Source organism: Myodes glareolus, chromosome 8 (genome assembly GCF_982192425.1).
Source record: "Myodes glareolus chromosome 8, mMyoGla1.1, whole genome shotgun sequence".
NCBI classification, from domain to species: Eukaryota; Metazoa; Chordata; class Mammalia; order Rodentia; family Cricetidae; genus Myodes; species Myodes glareolus.
The window spans coordinates 60,279,758-60,303,625 of NC_142033.1; the positions used below are offsets into that span (position 1 = coordinate 60,279,758).

The window sequence follows — 23,868 nt, forward strand, 5'->3', positions numbered from 1 at the left end:
ACCCACATGTGTATGCATATTTAGATGTTTGGGGAAATGTTATGACATTTGGCAAGCTTGTACCTTTTATTTGTCAAAGATATCACAGAATTCTTTACTCCTTTCTTTCCCCTTTCAAGGAATGAAGAATATTTAAGCAAACTGCTGGTCAGAAATCCGCTGCTAGTGGATACAGTGCATAAAAGAATTGGACAAAATGATAAAATAATATTCCTTTGCTTTCTCTGCATTTTAGCCCCAAATTGGCTAAACAATGTTGTCTGCAACCGAAAGGAAGCTGGGACAATCTAAGAATACATCATGTGGAAAAAAAATTTCATTAAGTCAAAATAACAATATGCTGCAAGCAGGGTTGAAGCTGACACATTAAGAAATAAAATTTAAACCTGAAAAGGGAAAAAAATGAACCTGAGTCTGGCTGCAAGACTCCTCTGCCATTGCAAAACTTAAACATGTATTCAAATATGAGAGATACATTAGGTATAACTAGAATATATGTATGCACAAATATATTCACTTATGAATATACTGTGCCCCATGGAGTTTAGTCTTTTCCAGGACAGAAGAACTCGTGCACAAAAGAATATAATATTCTCAGTACAATAGCATGTTAAATTACACTCATGTGGTGTCTTCATGAAAACCAGCCGAGGTGCATTAGGATAGAATTGCTGGAATTAACCTTTCCTTGCTCTGATTTTTAAGAGGGCAAGATCAAAGACTAGGTCCCATAAAATCTATTAAAATAAAAACAGAAAATTCTTGGGGTTGGGAATGAACTCCAAGAAAATTACTTCCTCCCTTTAAGTACTGTCAGAAACTCCCTTTTATCTAGATCTGCTTTAATATGTTACCTATAATTCACGTGAGAAGTGGGTTGGTTAATTTAGTGGGGGAGGGGTGGAGTCTTTACATATAGAAAAAATAAAAGAGAAGCAGAGTGTTAGAGCTGGTAGATAGAGCTACTCAGTGCTCTCTGTACCATTTTCAAATACTGGACCGACCCCAATCCCCGGCTGTCTTAGCTGAGACCTATCATTGTGCTTATTTATTCCTGTGCATTATCCTGTAATGGTCCCACCGAGATGATCATCTTTCAGCACCATCTGCTACTAGGAAAAACAAGAACATACACTACACCTGTTACAAGCCTCCCTGCAATCTAAGCCATTTCTCTGGGCAAAATGGGAAATGATGTAAGCAGTAAGTAGGAACCCACCAGGTGCTTGGGAGAGACAGGTCGAAATTCTGGCAGATTCTAAACATGTTCTTAACTGGTATTGAAAACAAATAATGTGCCTACCTAAAGTAATGTGCTGTACATGTCAGGGTTTAATAACAAACTTATGGCTGATAGGTTAACAAAAAGACCATATCGGGCTTTGCCTTCTGCTGATGAAACTCCTTCCAGAAAGACTGGCAGGTGTATATGGGACCAGTGACTGAAAACCACAGAAGTGGCTGGGCATGGGTATTTGTGAAGCACATGTACCCTCACAGAATAACAAACATTAAGAACCATACTAGGAGTGGAAGAAAGCAGTCTTCTCTTTTTACCAGGCAACGTAAGCAATGTTTTTCTTCATGCTCAGTGTCCCAGGTCTCACATCATCCAGCTCTCTGCATTCATCATGTTCTCATTGCTGGGTATAGCCCAGAGGCAATACTGACTTTAAGCCAACTTTCTGGGTACTCCTCGATGACATATTTTTCCTTGAACACTCCCAAGGGCTATTCCTGAGCGTAGAGCTTTATGAAAACCATACCAAAGAAAACTACCTGTTCCAGAAAAAAAAATATCTGATGCAAAACATGCTCTACTGTTTTATACATATTGCTTTATTGCAAGATATTGTGTTTACTTAATTAGAAATGAATCACATGAAGAAGCAGTTATTGATATCAGTAATGAATCACATGAAAAGTCAGTTATTTATATCAGTTATAGCCTTAGCATTGTACTAGATGATTATGAAGAATATTAGAAGTAATTAACTTTTTTGGAACTCTGTTCTATCCCCAATCCTTTCCAGTCAGCTGAGTGAGTTGGATGGATAATAACTGTAATTTCAAACCATACCTCATTCCTGCAGTAGACAGCACACCGGTCTCAAATGACATGCTGTGGATATGAATGCCATATGAATAGAAATAGAGGAAAGAGCATAACGAGCTGGACCTACGAGGACAGGGTTCATGGAAAACGAAAATTTGTACTCAGAAACAGAAGACAGAAAGACATTCCCAAGAGAGGTGATGGCCGAGAAGAGTGATGTGGATGAATCAGCGAAATCTAACAGCAGGGTTAGCACTGTTGTATGAGCACATGTGTGCATGTATATGAAGGAGGGTGTGTTGTAACTCAGGGCATGTGCATGTATTAAGATGTGTTAGGGTAGATAATAAAACAGTAGTAGCAGAGACTGGGGAAGAGAATCAACAAATATAGCAGAGCTACTCAGTACAGAGGTGTTGCTGGTTAGAAGCAATAAATTTTAATATTCCGTGCCGCAGCAGGACAATGGTGCTGGACAACAACTGATTGAGGAACTAGTAGAGGTTTATAAATTCCCAACACAAAGAGTTGATATGTCTGTAATAACAGATATACCAATTACTCTATCTCACCAGTGCATACACATGGAATAATCATACCTTATAGATATGTGCAATTACTATATTGATTAAAATAAAATACATCAAAACTAAAGCAAATGTATGTATGAATTTGAAACAAAGATGCAGACTATTTAATTCATTCAAGATACATATTCACAATAGATCTTGACATAATTGCTTTGTGAAAAAATATCAAATTGCCATACCAGGCTTTTGTATATTACAAGCAAATACCAGTAAAATCCTCAAACCAAACTATAATATAATTATGTGGAAAGTTTATTGCCCTTGAATAGACAACCTTAATGACAAGTGTCTTATTTATTCATTAAATTTGTTGATCTTTCACATTTTTGTTTCTGTATGAGAACTCTGGAGAAATAGCTGTAAAATATTCTAAATGTACTTAATATATTGGTAAATCAAATTAATCAATAACAATAATACCAACACCAGAAACATTTAAGCATTGTTAGGTAAAACCCAATAAAGACAGCTGGTGAATGCATGGCAACAGTTAGAAACCGCATTCATTATACCATATCATAAAGTGAATATGCAATATGAAAAAACTCCATAAAGATGTAACATTAGCTAGTGATGAATCTGCACTTTGATCTATAATACATTCAGCTCATGTCACAATCCCTTTAAAGACAGATGTTTGGAGAGATAGGAGGAAATGCAAAGTAGTCCCATCGTGGTTGCCATAAAAGCCAACAAGATCCGATGCTCCTGGGTATATCAGGAATAAAGAGGATGTCCCCACAATATGAGATAAAAATGACTTTACTCAGAGAAGAGAGACAGATAGAATGATACCATCCAGACTGCAGAACTTCACACACAGATGCACAGTTGTGGCGGCACAAAGGTACCACTGTGAGAAGTCTGATGTTAAACGAGCAACACGATGCATGGTCCATGCAAACTCACGTGAATCAGTCCATTATCCTTTTTTAACTGAGTACAGATCCTAGTGCCCTTGAAACTCCCAGTGGATACCTCGGTGTGCCCATTCCTGGAAAAGAGAAGATGAGTCATTGGGAGGTCATAATTTTAAAAAATGCTAAAGTCTGGGCTGTAGAAATGGCTCAGAGGTTTAGAGTCCAGAGAACCTGGGTTCAGTTCCCAGCACCCACATGGCATCTCACATCGTCTGTTGCTCTAGCTTCAGGCAATTGAGTGTTTCAGGTTTCCATGGGTACCAGGCATATACATGATACACAGGAATATACATTCAGGCAAAACATTCACACACAAATTAAAAAAAAAAAACTAAAGTCATACTCATTCGTTTGTTTCTGCAAAACTTTCAGACTGAAAAGGGAAATGGTGCCAATGATCCAAAGCAATCTTAACTGAATCAGGGCTCAGCACTTTAATAGCATAATGAAGAAGAAAGCAGACGCTGGACCCACATGGACCACGTTCAAAGCCTGACTTGGACACATGAGAGCTGTGTGATCTTGAACAAGTTAAGTGAATCTTAATGTCTCCATCAATGAAGTAAATGTTGTAACAATATTCCCTATCTGCCAATTACAAGATGTTTAGAACCACGTTTGGAAGCAGTTTTGGCCATCAGTCACACAGTCATTATGAGCTTTTTGAAGAGAATTTTTCTGGAATGCTCCTACAGGACTGGCTCTCTAAATCCTCACAGCTCCCAAGTGACATTAGAGATGCTTTCACTTTGCAAGCAAGGAATCCAAGACTGAGTGGAGCTCATAATTTTCCAAAATGACCCCACTGGAAAGTGACAGGTCCCGGATAGAAGCACATAGTCTAGATTCCATCAACAGTCTCAACAGCAAGCTCTCCAATTCCCACTCTCTTTCTTTCGATTTCCTTTGTTTGTCTTGTTGTCGATGAGCAAAGGAGATGGTTGGTACCTGGGCATAGACATTCCGAAGGAGAGAACAACCATCTGCTTTACTGACAGACTAAGGCTGAACTTGGCACAAAGTAGACACTCTTGACGCCTCCATTAATAAAAGCGTCATTCAGTGTGTGCTCATTTGGGTACGTGAAACAAGTGAGCAATAATGCCTATGTAGGGCAAAACTGTGGATCATTGGAAAGGTGAAAAACTAAAATCAGCTATTTCATGAGTGTATCCAAATTCCTGTAAGTTAATAGTAATTGTCTTAACCAGAAAATAAGAAAGGAGAAGATGAACCCTCCACAAACATAAATCTGCTGCTATCTGTACCTGGGACCTTCCAGCTTTTGGGACTAGAAAAAGAAATGTAATTTAAATCAACACTAATGAATAGACATTAACATTGTTGTAGTAGACTGCAATGCAATCGTCTCATGTTAAATCTCTGAGCCACTAGCAGAGCACTGGGAACCTGGGGCTTTAACTGCCTAACTGACATCAGCAGAGCTTTTGAACCTGCTCTGACTGGCTGCAAAAGAAGCGCTACTGCAATAGGACACAGAGTTGCTGACTTGAGGAGCTCTTTCTCCTCTCAAGAGCTGCAGGAACATGGTAGGGGAGAGGATGCTGATGGTTCAGCTGGTCTCTCCCTGCTTATCCTCCACTTGTCTAACTGTCTTCTGATATCACCTGGCCTCTTTCCTGGTAGGCAAATACCTATGAAAATAGAGGGAAACCAGCGTTTATGGAGGCTCTGCTACATGTCAACATAGAAATGAGCAGAAAGCAGCTCTGTGAAGGGATGTGATTATCCTTTCTGTATAATGAAAGCCAAGAAACATTATAAAGTTTGTATGCAGATGCAAACATGGATGCCCCAAACATGAGCTGATCCCATTCCCAGCACTGAAAAAACAAAATACCTGAGCTTACATTCCCGTTGCAGCCCAACAAGAAACCACAGCAGCCCTGTGAATGTCACCATGGACATCAGCATCTCCAGCAGTTAAAAGAATAGAGATGAAAAAAACAGATGAGAGATAGCCAGTAAAGTACTGAGATTTGAGGGGTGATCTTTTTTTAATGACATTTTGAAAGATATCCAGTGCTTATAAATGTTTTGTTGAGAGAAGGAAGTAATGAAGGAGGGAGGGAGAAAGGAAGTCTGTATTCCTACCTCCCTGACAATGTGTTCTGTAAACTCATTGTGTCTCTGCTAAGAAGGCATTTTCTTTTGTGAGAGAAAGTTGGTAGCACTTCTCCAAATGCCTCTTGTTCTTTCTTTCTAGAAAAGTTAGAGAAAGCCCCAGTGCTGGATGTCATTGTCTTATCTGTCAGCCCCGGTTTTCCTAAGACCAACCCAGTTTCTCAGCATCACCTAACAATGTGCTTCCAGGATCTGGATCCTTGGAGAGCTGAGTAGATAGCCTTGCGCCCATTGTCTGCTCCCTGTAGTATGAGAAGAGGATCCAGTCCAGGAGCACACCCATCCATGTGATTATCCAGCACCACAGCACAAGACAGGAGTGTGGAAGAAAGAGAACACACGGGGAATGTGGCTGCGATAAATTTCACACAGCCTCCCTTCCAAGATGGTGGTCCAGCCCAGGAAATAGCAATTTCAGGAAAACATCACGGCTTCTTGAGCAGGAAGAAAATAGCCCTTGGGCTAACTCAGAAATGTCAAGATAGATTCAAATGGTTAACGTTTTTACTTCTGCATTTTAAAATGTTTTTTAGTCAAGACATTTATTTAAATGCTGTCTACCTGCTTTCCTGACTTTGTGTCCTAAGGATTCATTATGTCTGTACTAAAAGCTTTCTCTCTCACCATGGAAAGTTAGTAGCCTTTCTCCAAATGTCTCTTGTTCTTGCCATCTAGAAAAGATAGAGAAAGCTTCACTGCTGGCTGTCACTGTCCTTTCTGTCACCCTGTTGTTCTGTTCATCCCTTCATCTGCCCAAAGTTTTATCAAATGCTTGCTAGATATGACAAGAACTATCACGTTGTGCTTCACCATTTCTTAGGTTTCATCTTCCCTGATATTCTTAAAATGCCTCACAAAATCCAATTTGGCAAATACACATATCTCCCTTTTACAGACAATGAAAACTATGTATAAAACTATCTCTGATCTAGCACAGAACAATCCCCAAGGCATCACAGGCTTTGTATGACCCAGCTGAAGTCACTTTTCCGGGGTCTCTCAGAACTTATGCCTTCAATTGCCTGTTTCTTGTCTACTGTTTTCTATTCTACCTGAAAACAAGTTGCAAGAGGTTCTCTCTCTAATTTCTGTATTACAGAGTCTTGGGTATATAGTTGCCAAAATTTCTAATTGCACATTTATGTAATTGTCAAAAATACTCTTTTATCCTTTATTCTGTTTTGTAAGAAAATGAATCAAATATTTGCTCACTCTTTTCTTCACAGATCAGGCATTTAGAAGTGTTTTATTAGGAGAAGAAAGGAAGAAGAGAAGAGTTCATTTTATTTTACCTTTGATATAGGCCTGATAATCCTAAGACGTTTAAATTCTTGCTTCATTCTCATAGCATTGCCCCTCATTTTACAAATAAAAAACCCAAGTCAATCAGAAATTAAATAGTTTAAGTACTTATCAGACAGAGAAATGATTGATAAAAGAAAAAAAATCCATGTTTTAAGACAGTCGTCTCTCAACTATATCCTGCCACTTCTAGCAGCGGCTGGGCAAAAAGAGAGAGCAGTTGCAATGATTTGACTTTAGGGAAATATGAGGAAGAACCTTCTCTTGGTACGAACTTTTCTGAGCCACAAGGAGCTGTCCCCAAAAAAGTTACAAATAGATCTCCAGGTGGGATGGAAGCCTGAGCCAGCAGACCAAGTTCAGTATCCCACAAAGATGGTATCAACAGGGAAATAAATAGATCAGGAAATTGTTCACATGCAAAGGGAAGGAGCAGCTATGTGCTTATTATGAGAACGTTGGAGCCAGGGTTTTCCACCCCCACAGAAATTTATATTTCCACACAAATATAAATGGAGAAAAATGGAAACAATTCTATGGTCTCGAGTACACCTAAAACAAAGCCTTTTAGTTCCTAAGTATCATCACCTCCTGAAAGAAACCAAGGTCCATTACAGTACTGACACATTCCTGGAAGTGAGAAGTAAGACTCGGAAGGAAGAGCATTTCGCTCTCAGTGACTATGCAAGCATGGTCTTCAGACTTCAAAGCTCATAGCAATCTCACGGGAGACTCTTGTTAAGACAGAGTTCTGATTCAGCGGCTCTTCCAGTACAAGACACTGCACTTGTAACCCACCCAGAAAGCTGGCTGGTGAGGTGACATAGCCACAGGACTACTAATACCAACCTCATGACCACTCGGAAAGCAGCTGATATTGACAGGCTTTGCATTTGTGCTCAGCGTATTCAGTCTCTGCTCCTTTCCTGTATTAGACAGATATGACTGAGAAGGTCCTGGAAACAGGAGTAGCTTGCAAAAAGTCAGAGAGACCGGAACAGCAACTCACATCAGGCACAAGAATCAGACACTTTTTGCTTCCACTTCTAGACCAATTTCTCACTCTTTGTACAACACTTGCATGTACTTTCTAAGCGTCACTCTTCTCTCGTTGGATTTCTATACAGAATAAATGAAAAAGTGACTGTGAACAACATAACGCAGGGCCTAGGGTATGCAGAGACTGTAAGCGGAGAGCATGGTGCAAGGGCTCTCATCTGTACCATGCCATGATTACGGAGTTCTAATAGAGCTTTGAAAACCCCGCACCCCACTCAGGAAGAGATCTGGCCACCTAGAAGGTATCTTGTAGGATGTGCATCCAAGAAGAGACCCGTCCCCACAATAACTTATACTTAAGTTTATTAAAAAGGATTTTCAGACAAAAGAAAGTGCATCAATCCAGACACATTGCTCCAAATGAGGCAAAGAGGTGGGCAGAAGACACACCTGCTGAGAGCCAAGGACCCAGGGGGCAAGAAGAAGGCAGTGATGCTTGTATAACTCCAGACCTGCAAAGCCAGTTGCCAGCGTGCTGCAAAGTCAGGCTAAGAAGCGTGGCTTGTTTTCTTCTGTAGGTGAACCAGACAGTCATGTTGTAAGACAAATCTCTACTTATTGAACAAATCCTCTTACACTGTCTGAACGTCAACAGACTGTGGCTAAGAAATCCAGATTACAAACTCTAACACTTACTGGGAGTCTCCGTGATGACTGAGATCATCTGTGACCATACTTTCTTTACAAGAATGATTCGGTGTGGCTAACGAGGGCCGTATCACCAAACAGAAAAGGGCCTATTGAGCACGCCTGGCCAACGTAAGTTGCTCAACTTCTTCCACCTTGTGGATTTTACTTTCTCTCTTGTCCATGTCACAATGGGACATGCTGTCTTTCAAGACAGTCACATTTGCTCCTGTGCTCCTTAGAATAAAATGATTTATTTTAAGTAGAGGTGAGTACTCACACCCTTTATGTCTTTGCTCTTCCTTGTCCCATTCAGGATTATTTGATTTCTACATTCTCTCTCTTTGCTATCATTTGCCAAAATTTAAGTGTGTGTATGTCTCTCTCTCTCTCTCTCTCTCTCTCTCTCTCTCTGTGTGTGTGTGTGTGTGTGTGTGTGTGTGTGTGTGTTAATGTAGTGTATCTCCCTAACTGCTGCCTTGAGAGCAAATTGGCTGAACATTGACAGAAAAACTGTTCTTTGTTACTGTGGTTCATTCTTCAGTGAACATACCCCAAGAACACTTGCTCCCAAACTATTTCTGTTTGCCAACCATCAGTCAGCCAGCAACCCACCCACCCACCTGATGGTTGGGGAACGATGACAGAAGGGAAGAGAAAAGAAACTGGGGAGGGAAGAGAGAAAATCCAATGACCAATATCCTGGCCCCGTTCCAGCCTGAGTAATTAGAGCCTGCCTCTATTTCGAACATTTTTCCCATTTGCAGCATGTATGTCTGTGTGTGTATGTTGGCTGGGGGAAGGGCACTCCTTGGGAAATGATTAATTTTTTTCCTTCTTTCTTCTCAGCCATAGCTCATTAGAAATAACCTTAAAATTATAAATGAAATCCTGGAGAGATAAGCAATGTCTCGGGGTCATACCTCCAAAGGGTTTAGAGATAAATAACCATGCGGTTTCTAAAGGTCTCACACGGGATTTTACAGTCTCCGAAAGCAGCCTTTAAAGGTACGGAAAAGGAAAGTTCAACTGAGCGCCCCTCCCTCCTATCAGAACAATGCAGGACAGGGAATTGCCCTCCCCCACTGCTGATGGCTCCTGCCTGACTCATCCAAGGTTTTGTCCTTGACTTGCCCTGCTTAACTGCTTCAAAAACTATCTCTCCAGGTGACATCCAGGACACAGATGGGACCCCGGAGGATGGAAACATGATTTCTTGTAGCATAGCCAGCTCTCTCTTACACAGATTGGGCTTTAGTTGTTTGATAAAGATTGAGGGTTTCATTCAAGAGAATCCTGGGAATTGAGTCAATATACAGCCAAAGAATTTTCTTGCCCAAAGTGTCTGGCAAGAACCAATAGGTACCCTCTATAAGAGGTGTAAAATGCTACTCTTAGTATTTTAATGAGGGGTGCTCTATTGAAATTTCAAGAAAGTTTATATGCATTTATTTAAAACATTTGCAATAACATATTATCACAACTATATATTTTTAATTGCTTACCAATTAGTCAAAACTGCTTGTCCCCTTACATGTTATCTCTATCCTTTATCTTTCTTTATACCTCAGCCTAAGAAGTATCATGTCCCTCTTGGAGAACAAACATCACATAGCCCCAGGTCTAGCTGTCTCCTGTCCCTTGGCCTCCTATCCAGCTATCTTGGCCCCTTTTATATGTGAAGGGATGAAATTTCAGAAGAATGTGTGAGATTTGTTTTTTCTCCTAACCTCCCTGCTACCTTGCTGTGTTTGTCAGAGTTTGCATCGTGATGATAATATAATTTAATTGAGGAAAAGTTCACTGGCCTCACTGTTTCAGAGGCTTCAGGAGATCACTCAGTTTGTGTTTCTGGACTTTGGTAACTTGGAGCATCGTAACAGAAGAGTGAGAAAAGTTGCTCGTGTCATGACATATGGGAAGGAAAGAGGAAGGAAGGGATCAAGGACTAGATTCATTGAGCTATGCATCAATCAACGACTAAATCCATTAATGAGGTTATCACCTGTCAATGACTTGATTCACTAGTAGGAACTAAACCTTCAGTGCATGAGCTTTCTGGAGAAATAGTTCATATTCAAATCATAATACCTGAAGACTCCAGAGTTTCACAAGAAAGGCAAGCACAGAAAAACACAGGGATGTATCTCTGGCTGAACTGTGTTTCTTTAACTTTGCTTTTAAACTCAGGCTGAGAAAATAATTTCTAAGGCTCAAGTTTTAAAGAATGAAAATGGAGTTTGATTCCAAAAAGGTATTGCATTGGGAGACTCAAGGAAAAAGTGGTGTCAGCAACAGAATAGAGAAGAAAAGCATATATCATACAATGCAAATCTCATTTGTCTTTCAATAAGAAGCCATTATATTTCAAAAAGCTTATAGAGGAAAGAAGACAGAAGAAAGAAAATAGGGTCAATCTTAAGAGAGAGAAGCCTCTGCCCATGCCCTACCAGGGCTCTCACTCAGGAAGGCTGATAAAACTTCTATGGAGGTGTAGATGTTTTCTGAGCAAAGGCAGCCAATAAATCTCTTTCAGATGAAGCCTTTTCCTAAGATATCATATGACTCAATAGCTTATTGCCATAGAGGAGTCTAAAAGCCATCTTACACAAAGGAAATTGAGGAGTTCCAATTCCTCCTGCACACACACACACACACACACACACAAATCCCCAACAACCTCAAGATAGTGTATGAAAGAAGTGTCAGAACAATAGACTTAGACTCATTTCTTATCTATAAATGTGCCTGGTTCTGGGCACCTAGCCACAGTCTAAGTTTATTACTAAATCACAAAAAACAGAGAGATACAGTCCAGGTAAACTGGAAAGAACCAAAGAGGAACTGCCTGCCATAAGAAATTTGAATAATGGGGCATTAAACGTAGTGATACCTTTAAAGAAAACTAAGTATACCAAAGATCTAGTGAGTATTCTGAAGCATTTCTATGTCACAAAAGACTGTTGCTATTTTAGGTAATGTTTATCTACTCAAATATGCCCAATACATAATACGAAAGTTTCTGTTCATATTACTTTTTAGCAAGCTTTCATTCTGGCTCTACACTGAATATTATGGGAGAGTTATAGATATTGGTTCTAGTGCTAACATAGTATTTGTTGTATAGGAGACATTTGCTATTGCTTGAATAATCACATTAAAAAATGGATAACATGAAACTAGAAATTTGGCTTAGTCCAAGAGCACTTCTTGGACTTCCAAAGACTTGGGTATCACTCCCAGGACTCACATGGCAGTTTACAACTACTTATAGCTCCAATCCTAGAGAATCAAACACCTTTTTCTGACTTCTGTGAATACCTCATGCATGTGATCCACAGACATGCATAGATAGATAGATAGATAGATAGATAGATAGATAGATAGATAGAGATAGATAAACACACAAAATAAAATAATATACATTTTTTAAATGGATAAAATACATCATTAAAAAGTTTGGGGTTTTCTTAGAATGAATATTAACTTGCAGAGCTCATCCATTGGGCGAAAAAAGATGACAAAAAGCCTTCAAAGACTTGGAAAGCAGATGCACAGGGAACTACAACACTTCCCCCTCTATAGATACTTCCTATAGAGATATTGACAAGAAACAAATGTGCAACCTGCAGTAACATTAATAACCTTCTCAAGAATGAGTTACAAAGTCAATGACGAGAAGCAAAGGTGACTCAATAGATAAGGAGGCAAGAGGACAACTGAAGGCCGGGAGAATCTTTCATTGGATTAACTTTATCCAAAAACAACTAAGAGAAATGTGCCTGGGTTTGTCTACATTTGATAATATTGCATTTTCTGCTCCTAGAGAAATAAGTATTCTTTAAAAAATACAAACTCAGTTCAATTATAAAGAAAAATGAGTTCTCATATTAGTACATTTGGCCATAAAATTACGTATAACACACACATATGCAGGAACAAGGAACTTCCATGGCACATACATTGGGAACAATAGAATAAATTTTCAACCCGCATTGGAAGGCTCCAGGGTGAGCAATCTTCCCATCGCACCATCTTGTTTAAAGAACAAAACAGAAAACATCTCAGCTTGTCAAAGGATAGGTTTTCAATGTATCATTCACATTTTCCAGTATTCCTTGTAAAACTATAACTGTGTTGTTGTTGCTGCTGCTGCTGTTGTGTTGTGGTGGGTAAATGTCAAAATTCCTTGTAGCCATCTTTTTGTTTTCTCAAATGGCAGTGTTATTTAATTATCCAACCCTCAGCGAACCACTGTAAACCTGAAAGCTTCATGGGAGTGTATTGAAGAGTGTACTGACATTGGTGACCAAGGCCTGGCTCCTAGCTACCTTACCTATGCTATCTAGTTCTTGGTGTCCCGGGATGTGGTCTGCAAACCTATTGCATCAGCATCACCTGGGAGCGCATTAGTTAACTTTCTCATCACAGAGACTACATACCTTAAGGAAGCAGCTTCAGGGAGAAAGGATTTATTTGGGTTCACTGTTTCATGGCAAGGGAAAGAGTGACAGGACCAGCCCCTGCTACAAGCAGTGCAAGCCCGCTCCATAGGTTGCTCACAGGTCAGTGAACAGGAAACAGAAAATATAGGCTGGAACCACAGCTGAGCTATGACCCATAATGCCTGCTGCCCCTGTGATCCACTTTGTCCTAAAGACTTCCCACACCCAAGCACTACCATTTGTTGGGGACCAGGTGCTCAATGACATGAGCCTATGGAGAACATTGCACATGCAATCCCTAACAGGGAGTTTGCTTGAAATACAGACCATCTGGATATACTGACCAACTGGATTAGACTCTGCACTTTGACAGGATTCCCAGTGTTTCTTTGCACGCCAAAGCCTAGCAAGCACTGCTACAACCCAACTCTGAGAATTACTCCTGGGACTTAAAAGACTGCTTAGAACCACACCAAACAAAACAGTACGTTTTCAAATGGAGCTGGCTTTTCTTAGCACTCTTGACATTGAAAGTGACAACTCAAAATCGCATATGCAAAAAAGGGAATTGTAGCTGAAGCACAGGTAACAAAGAAAACAAGAACACGGCAGTCTCCTGGGATTAACAGAAGCACAGATAAAATGCCGCCACTCCTCACTCATCTCCATTATCACGTTGGTGTGTTTCCATCTTCACTCTGACAAGGTGCCACCTCAGAGCACAGAACACAGCTAGTAACACTCCTCAAGCCCCACTCTGAAGCTCCCCACATCTCTGTCCTCCCTTGGAGCTGTCACATTAAAATAATGGCAGCTGATTCCTACATTAGCAAATGATGAGTAAACTTTCATTGCTCGTTCTTACTTAGGTGGTCTGTGTTTGTGGGAAAGGAAACTTCAGCAGTTAGTAGAATGTATGTGCAGTAGGTGCTCAACGAACTTTCAGTGGACTTAGGTTGAACTAATCTGCAACTGAGTCATAATAATAATTAACACTGTGCTGCTTAATAAAGATTAAATTAGACCATCCAAGTAAAAACATTTTGAGAGCTGTAGTATGCTGTATAGTCGAAGGTATTATTAAGTTAAAAACAGTGTATAATCAAAGATCAGATTAAATAGTAGTAGTATAATGCTGTTTATTCTGCTGGTTCATAATGATGAGACTCTTGGAATTACTTGATTGTAATGTAATTAAAAATCCAAGCCAAAAGAAGTTTTTTTCTTTTCTTTCAAGACAAAATCAACTACATGGGACCTTGGTGGAGAATGCTGGCATCCCTAGACTTCACTCACTGCCTATACCAGATTCTAGCCTTGCCTTCTTAATTCTGTTTCTTATTCTTGCTAATACTTGCTCTACACCTTTAAATGTCTGCTTATGTAAGAGTAGAACACAGAAAATAACAGGAACAATCAGTAGGAACACAGCTTCATTGTCCCCAGACTGACTGACAGGCACTTTCCAAAAGGTTTGGATTGGTTTGTTTGTTTGTTTGTCGCTGTGACAAAATTTCTTAGCAACAGCAACTTAAGGAAAAAAATATTTATTTTAGTTCACAATTCAAGGTAAAGTCCATTGTGGCAGGGAAGGCAAGGCACAAGGAGCTAAATGATCTATCCCTGTCACAAAATCAGAAACAAAGAGCTATAAATGCATGGGGCCCAGTTCTCTCTCTCATCAATACAGGCCAGGATCTCACCCAGAGAATGACACCACACACAGTGGGCACGTTCTCCCACTTCAATTAATGTCCAGAGGCCCATCTCCTGGGTAGTCTTACAGTTTGCCAAGCTGAGGGCTAATACAACCATCACAAATAGATTCAATATCAAAAGAAGGACTGTCTACAAAGGTGTGGATACAGAAAGGGCATAATCTTCGGCTATCAGTAACCCATATACCTCAAGAGACAAGGAGGAGATGAACGCTGGGAATCAGAAAACAACTGTATACAAAGGGCTGATGATGAAAGCTCAGCCTTAGTTTAGACTTGTCCTGCTAGCTCTTACAACTTAAATTAACCTGCTTTTATTCATCGGCATTTTACCATGTGGCTTTTGACCTTTCTTTCATTCTGAATATCTGACTCCATGTCTCATTGGCATCTCCTCTGCACTTTAAAGGTCCAGGCCAGGGACTCTCTCTCCCTGGAAATCCCACTTATTCTTCCTGCCTTGACTGCTCAGCTTTTTATTATACCAATCACAGCAATACATCTTTGCACTGTGCACAAATATCCAACAACAGGCTGGCTTGAGAAAATGTTGATATGTGATCAAGGGCAGTGTTGCCTTTGGATGATCCTGCAAGGGGGAATCTGATGAAGAATATTTTTGGTTTTCTTCTTTTCATCTCCTCCAGTCTCCTGTCATCATCCCACAGCCCAAGCCCATTGGGAAGTCAAAGGCACAGGGACTCCACGATGCAATACATAGTGGTCAGATTCCAAGAAAAGGATGAAGAAGGCAAGACAACAGTAGATCAAGAGTAACTAAATTTTTTCTTGAACAGCTCAAATATTTTTTTGGTCCCAATGCCATTATCCTCTGCTTCTACATTGTTGGACAACTTAGAACATGAAGGCAAATTTCCTTCCCAAACACAGGCATTTCTCCTTTCTAATGCCTTCCTTTTATTACTGGAGTGTGGACAGTAGACCAGAGAAAGAACAGCTACATTGTCGTGATAAGGAAAGGAAAATGCAGGATGATAGGCAAGGATGAAAGCATCAACACATGAAGCAAGACTAAGTTTCTGCTGGTAGCAGATCAGTCTACAGGCACAGTTCATGTGGTGTATGCATGTGGACATGTGCACGCATGCAGGTACACTTACCTGTGTGGGCATATGTAGAGGCCAAAAGTCGGCATTGAGCATCTTCCTCTATCATCCTCCACATTATTTTTTGAGTCAGGATCTCTCACTGATCTGGATCTTGCAGTTTGAGCAAGACTAGCTGGCTAGCAAGACCTGGGAATCAGCCTATCGCTGCCTGACTTGCCTCCCAGAAGTAGGGGTAGAGACATATACTGCCATCCCTGATTTTCATATGGGTGTTGAGGATCTGATCTCAGGTTTTCGAGCACACACAGCAAGCATTTTATGTACTGAACCATCAGCCCAGGCCCTTGGCTACAATTTTTATACAAAAAAATAATCTATTTGGTTAAGTATGGGAGTCAGATTTCTGTTTAATGTCACCTACTTAATCCCTGAGATAGCCCCCAAGTACTAGTTGGAAAACAGTCAGATGGAGTTACCTCCTCCCTGTGCAGTGAAGGCTGCACATACCCAAATATTGCCTCTTGACAAGTAGTGTGAATATGTGTGTATATGTTTGTAAGTAAGCATATATTTGTGTGTGTTTATATATAATATGCTTATAGAGAGGTATGAATTAATGTATGCATAATCAAGTATGTATATGGATGTATGTCTACATGGATGTATGCCTCTGGATACACATGTGTGTATGTATACATGTGCAGACTGAGCACGACACCCTTGTCTTTATATTCCATGACTTTCTACTGCTTAAGTAATGATCAGGGTTTTATAACCTGGGAGTCAGTCTGTCTCTTGAGAATGAATTACTTGCTTTTTTTCTCATCTGTCATACTCTGATTTCATTTTCTTTTAATTTTCAAGTTTTAGTTCTGACTGTCATTGTCTATCATTACATCATAAAGAGATGGACAGCAAAGTACTGCCAAAATAATGACTAACATTGTTCAATGCTTACCATGTGCCAGGTTTTGTCTTCTTTCTCAGTTCATATATTAGAAAACTGAGGCATGAAGAAGATATATTCTTGGCCAAAGTCACCATGCTAGGCAGAAAAGCAGCCAGCTTTTTTGCCTGATATTTCCTTTCAGAACCCAGGCTTTTGTATATTAGGGCAGTTCTGAGTATGTTCTCTGATGATGTCAAAGCGTGAGTTCTAAATTGAGCATTGTTACTTGGCAGTGTGCAACCACGGACAGACAATCTACATCCTGTGCCTCAGCTTCTGCACACATAAAACAGGGACAGCAGTAATGTATTTTATGAGAATTAAATGGATCAATGCACAAGCAGTACTTCACCCAGCATCTGACACAACACGGTCGCTTGATAGATGCTGTTCTTATTATTTGGTCATAGCAGCTACATTCTGGCTCTGCTCAGAGATAAAGAACTGGCAAGGGTGGCAACTTCTCAGAGTCAATGTGGAATAAGAAAAGCACTGGGTTCTCTGATCTCAGTAAGACTTTTACTCTTTAAACCCCCTTTCACGCCTCTAATAAGAGAATAAAAGTTTGTGCCTACTTCATGATGTTTTATGAGTATTAAATGCAATAGCTTACGGAAAAGATTCATAAACTGTAAAGCACTATATAAATCTGTCATTTGGTGTCGTTGTCACCCAATTCTCTCAAGAGCTCTGGGCAGTGGCCAGAGCTCTATCGACTCTTCAGACAGCACAGCAGGAGGCACTTTGTTAGTTGTTTTGAGCAATTGTTAACATCTTTTACAGAGCTCTTTGACTAGCGCGACCTCTCCTCAGCAGCTGGGCTCCACCGTATCTCAGGTATGATGCCAGAGTCCTAACACTGAACACATCTCCACTATAACCATGGCGTAGACCCTTCCTGATGTGTAAGCTTGAAAAGTTCAAGTTCTCAGTGCAGATGCTTCAACTAATTTATTCATTCTATTTATTGAATATTCTTTGTGGGGGAGGCCATTCCTTGTACCATACATATAATAGACCCAGAAAAATTATGCCTTATGTACTTACAAAACGGTCATTGAAACATAGATGTGAAGGCACAATTGCAAGACAGTATACCCAGAAGGGAAATTCTACCTAGGGAAGTGATGTCTTCAAGGGAAAATGAGGTATTAACTAAGACCTAAAGGTCATTGGGAAAAAGAAGCAAGCAACTGTTACAGTTCACCTGCACTGAGGTAGACCAGTACACCCTGCTGGAGAAAGCATACTCTCCTGAATGAAGCATTATGCTTCATTTAGTCTTCTCTTTCTATGTGGAGAAAAGTAAATAATGGAAGATCCAAAGACAAATTTCATAATCAATCAACTTCAAGTCCATCTAAAGAACACAGGTCAGGGTCTTCTACCTTAACACTGTGGGCAGGAGGGAGATTTGGTTTGATATTTTTCTGTAGACATCTTACAATCTTCTTGGAAGAAATTAAAATATGTTTAGTCTTCTAGATTTTGTTCTCCTATTTTCATCCCTAAACTGGTACCTAGATATTTTGGTCTGATTATCTGTGCCCTGAACCTGGGATTCATGTATTTCTACTTGGTCATGGTGTGATGGAGGTATCAGATAACAAAGGCAGAGCTCTCAGGAATGAGACTCAGTGCCTCTAATAGGCATATGAAGGCTTCATTGTCTCTTCTACCATGTAAGGCAACAGGCAGACAGTCCCATCTGAATGAGAAAGTAAGCTTTCAAAGGCAACAAATCTGCTGGTTTTGGACTACCCAGCATCTCAAACAGTGTGCAACAAAGTTCTCTTGCTTACAAACAGCCTAACTGTGGTATTATTTTGTGACAAAAGGAGTGAACTAAGCCACAGAGCGTGGGCACTTACAAGGACTAGCATAAGATCTACCATCTTTTTTAAGTTTTAAGAAGTAAACTTTGATTAATTTAATAAATGTTAAGATAAGTATATCAGTGTTTCTCTTGCAAGAAGTTAAGTTTTTTAAAAACGCATGAAAATCCTTAAATTTTACAGAAATGTTTGGGTATTTGTTACAATTGTAATGATGAAATAAAGATCTCTCTGAAGAAATGAATGTATTTTCTCAGGTAGTCCTGGTCTTCCCAGGGATAGCCAGAGTCCACTCTGGAGGGAATTTTATCTAAAAAGAGGGGAAAAGGCAAGAGACATAACCATCTAACAACAGGTCGTCAGGCTCACTGAACTAGTGGTGAGCTGGTCTCGGGAAGCCAAGGTGCCAAAGATCCAGCCCTCGCAGAGGTCAAACTGAAATCTTGAAGACCTGAATGAATTTGGACTCACCTTTCTCCTTAAACCGTGATGAATTCTGAAACCACTGTCAAATCCAAGGCCGGGTTTCCTAGCCACAGACTCGGGGTCACCATTAAAAGGAATGTCAGAAGACTCAGAGGCATCTGTTCACTCCACCTAACTAAATCTCGGTGGCACATGAAAGACTCCTTGTGGAGGACTTTCCTTAAAGGCGAGAGTCCTCAGTTCTGCTTCCCTGGAGGCCACTTGATCATTCCGAAGGCTCGCCTCACTGGTCTTCCTGCTTACCTCCCCAGTACCTGCTGGCCTCATACAATCAATGTTCTTCTAACACAGCACAAAGTTCAATCCCACAGACATTACTTCTGCCTTTGGAGTCATCCCGCCTCTTTATATTCAGCTGTCCATCTCGACAATATTCACTCAACACACAGCGCATGTTCGGAATTTCTCCAATTACTTGATATTTATAGGTATCAAAGTCAGATCTTTTGATACAGGAAATCAACTCCGCAGCATCAGCTAACCGGTTCATTTGACCTTGAGATTGAAATGTATTAAATAACTACCAAATCTTCACTACATAATAGGGTTGATTATATGAGTGAGCGATTTCACTTGAGGCAAAAGGAGGATTATATTACATACCATTTACATTTTTTTAAGCTCAGCACTTTGTGAGCTATTATTCACATTTAGAAAAATGGTATTTGCGTGGCATATGGTAAATTCTCAATATATAGTTCTGAAAAAAAGAAAAATAAGCAAATGAATAATTGACTGAAATTTCCTATCTTTAAATGGTGGTATTCAAAATCACTGTGAAAATAGGAATATAGCTATAAAAATCAAGACAAATGACACAGTAGCATTGATATTTTAAAATATCCTGACAATTTGTTTAACCTTTCTTGGCTTCCTAGAAGCAATATTTAATAATCTAAAAATCCATAATTCATTAAATAGGTCAAGGAAGGAGACATTCAGATGAAGTCCATCAGAAAACTCTTATTTTTTAATACTCAACATAAGATACAAGGAAATCAGCATTTCTATGAGTCTCTGAATAGCTCGCCTATAGCTTCTTTTTTTGGGAAGACTATTTCATGAAAGTGGGTACTTTATTGACCTTCTTTTTGTTTAATCTGTCAATGCACTAGATGCTAAGCCAGCACTCCATGTTTGGCTCTTCATCATGTCCTTTGCAAGCTAGGATCATTCTGGCTACATCAAATCTCTATCCCCTGAACGTACTCATTGTCTTAATATAGATAACATTCCAGGACCAAAGTGAGGGTTCAGCTGCACAAGAGCTCATGAATTTCAAGTGTTGACTGTCTAAGGCAATGACTTCTGAATGTCAGTGAGCAGCGACATTACTCAGAAGACAGAGGTGTGGGGCAAAATTAGCATTTGTAACAAGTGTCAAAACAGTATACATACTGATTTTTAGAACCGCACTTCGACAACTGCTGATCCCTGGATTCTTGAAAATTTGGAAACAAACTAGAAAAGTGAACAAGAGCCCCATTTCACAGACTCCACCTCTCAAGGGCAAACTCAACCACTAATTCTCAACCAACACTTGAAAATCCTCCTCCAATCAGCCATTATAATTCTTTAAAAACAAGCTTTTCAATGAAGGTAGAGTAGAATCAAGACCATAAGAAATTCTTTGTGGTTTTCTATTTATACATAAATAGCTTGCCAAATGTACTAAATATGTTTTCCCAGTCTTTCATAAAATCACACACTTTTAACACAAAATATCATTTTTAAACTTCTTTAAGTTTACACTCAGTTTTTTGTAATCCTTTAATATGTTCAGTTAATTGATGATGATGATGATGATGCCTTTTCTTGATAAATAATTTAAATAATATGAAGTGAAGTCTTCCTAAACCCCATTCTACCTCATTTCTCCCTAATTTGGAGGCAGGCACCATTTATTTGGTATGTAATTTCAGTCTAATTATATTTCATTTTACAGTATCTATATGGGGAAATTTGCATTTATTTTTTTAAAAAACATAAATGATATCACGGGGTACCTGTATTATTTTCCAACTGGCCTTACTCACTTCTTATGTTTGGGTTTTCTCAAGGAAGCCATCATACATAGATTTATTTTACTGTTCCCAATGCTGGAATCATTACTACCCTCTCTTAAAAGTGACATTGATGTTGTTTCTGGTCTTTTAGCATTGCTAACCACATCTCCATGAACATCCTTAGTTATGGATGTTTTAAAAATGATTCAGGCATGATATTTCTGTATATAGGAGCACACATTTAAAATGGACTCTGGTGACTGGAGAGCTGTCTCAGAATTTAAGCGTGCTTACCGCTCTTACAGAGAATCAGAATTCCCATTCCCAGAATCTACATCAGATGATCACATCAGCCTGTAGGTCCAGTGCCATGAGATCCAATGTCCTCCCTAGTCTCTGCAGACAACCCATCTATGTGCACATATATGTATGCAATACACATGTACACATAAGTAACAAAAATAAAGTAAATCTTAAAAATGGGTCCTAAAAATGGCATTGACACGCAAGTCCTACAAAAGTTTGAACTCTCAAAAGCAGTATTCTGTATTACCTCAATCAGAATGATTGCTTCCACTTACATCTATTTATGTGCAAACTCATAATTTTACTTTTCTTAATGCTGAATAATATTCCATTGTGCAAATACAGCACATCTCATTGTCTATTTATCAGCCAATAAGTATACAGGCTTTTTCAATCCCTGGCTAGATCTAGAAAAACAAATGTCACATTTTCTTTTATCTGTATATGTTGGTGTGGGAGAATTGTCTGTATTCTGTCAATCATTTTTTAATAAAACACAGATTGGCCAGGCAGGCAGTATAGGCGGGAAAGCCAGACAGGAAGCAGGGGTGGAGCAAAGAGACTGGGAGTATTCTGGAAGCAGAAGCTCCCTCAGCCACTCCTGCACAGACCACCGAAGAGGCAGCATGTAACTTGCCCAACTGAGAAAGGTACGGAGCCATGTGGCTAATGTAGATAAGGATAATGGGGTAACATAAGTTATAAGAGCTAATAAGTAGCCTGACCTAATGGGCCAATCAGTTTATAATCTTATGGAGTCCTGTGTGTGATTTTCTCTTTGGGGCATGCCGGTTGTGGGGTACCAGGCGGGACAGATACCCCAACAAGCGAGCCCCTCATGTTACAATATGTTAATTCTAAGTCTTCTGATAAATGTGCTTCATTTGGTATATGTACAGATGTCAAGAAATTACTAAGGGAGCATGAGGAGGGACAATCTGGAGAGGGGAGAGAGAAAGCACTAGCAAAATCTTAACAAATAATAAAATATTAAGGATTAAATTAGGGTTGAGGAAAGTTGTGTAAAGGAAAAAATTATAGAGAGGTATAAATAACTCAAAAGACCTTCTTAAAAAAAAACATGGAAATCTACCAAATATTTAAAAGAGCTAAAATGGACTTATCCTATAACAGGACAAAAATGCCCTTGTAACATATCAGAGACTGGTGTACATTTTATTTGTAATAAAAAGTCTAGTGCCAAAAATGGTTTACCTCCTTTAGACTCTTTTAGAGTCTTTGCATAATGAGGTCCCATGGACCCTTAACACTACAGGCTATAGCCATTGCTCTTGACTATGCTCCAGAATTTGATGGTAAGATCTTATTGTTAAAAATCACCACATACTTGAATCAAAGGACATGATGAAACAGAGCTGGTACAGACTGAAGTGCCATCCCTATAGCCACCATTCACAGTGCTGGGAAATGCTACGTATGCTATTGGAGCAAAAAAGTTATCACCAACCTTTCCTTGTGAACTCCGTGAGCTATAACAGTGACTGTCCTGGCAGACACATCTACTCACTCAGCAGTGGCACAAACAGCATTAAAATAAACAACTACTTTCTGATTAGATTTAGGTCCATTTAGGCCCTACTCTACAAGATGAAATACATACCTGACACTGTTATCAGGACAAGAACCTATGACTGTCAAGGTCCTAGAGAAGAACCCATTACTATTATGCTGTTAAGTGAACATAGTACTGAACATGACTTATCAGTCTACCATGGCTCAATACATATCTCAACCCACATCTGAGACACTTCTGCTTGAGGTAGAGTTTAACTCAGAAATCTACAACTGGCCATGATGCAGAGAAGAGGCCAAACCCTCAAACCTAAAGAGAATATATTATGGTACTATCTATTCGGAAGCTCTGGAAGAGAGAAAGGTGTAAGAATCAAAATCCATGGAGATTACAGGAAGATATCTCTGGACATAGCAGAGCTGCTTCACACATGAACTCAGAGCGATTGTAACAAAACCTTTGTAAAGTCATAACCAGACCAAAGTCCCAGCATGGAGAGTACGGTTGTGCATACAGCTATGGAATGGCTGGAAACTGTTAGCTGCTACGAAATTAAGGGCATGTTTTCTCTAAGACTGGAGCCCCTAGTAGTCCACCACACTCCAGTCATCCAAAAATAAAAATTAGTCTTGAAGTTTTAAAAGGCAGGTAAGAACTGGCTAGTTAAGGAAGGTAGGAGAATTTAGGAAGAGTTGGGGGCTAAATGAGATCAAAACTCAAAACTTTCAAAGAACCAACTTTAAAAAAATAAACAATAAAATAAAAGAAACTTTCCATAAAATAAAAAAGCAGTGCTTAAGTTCATTCTTTTTATTCACCC

The 23,868-nt window shown here is 39.6% G+C and overlaps 1 long non-coding RNA gene across 1 annotated transcript in view; it reads right to left on the bottom strand.

Annotated features, from left to right (window-relative positions):
* Window positions 1-1,821: 1,821 nt before the first annotated feature.
* The window catches only part of LOC125418031 (uncharacterized), a 140,512-nt gene continuing 118,465 nt past the window's right edge, over window positions 1,822-23,868 (bottom strand). The window contains exon 3 of the long non-coding RNA XR_015002735.2: window positions 1,822-3,640. This is a non-coding gene — a long non-coding RNA (uncharacterized LOC125418031). The remainder of the gene's footprint in view (window positions 3,641-23,868) is intronic.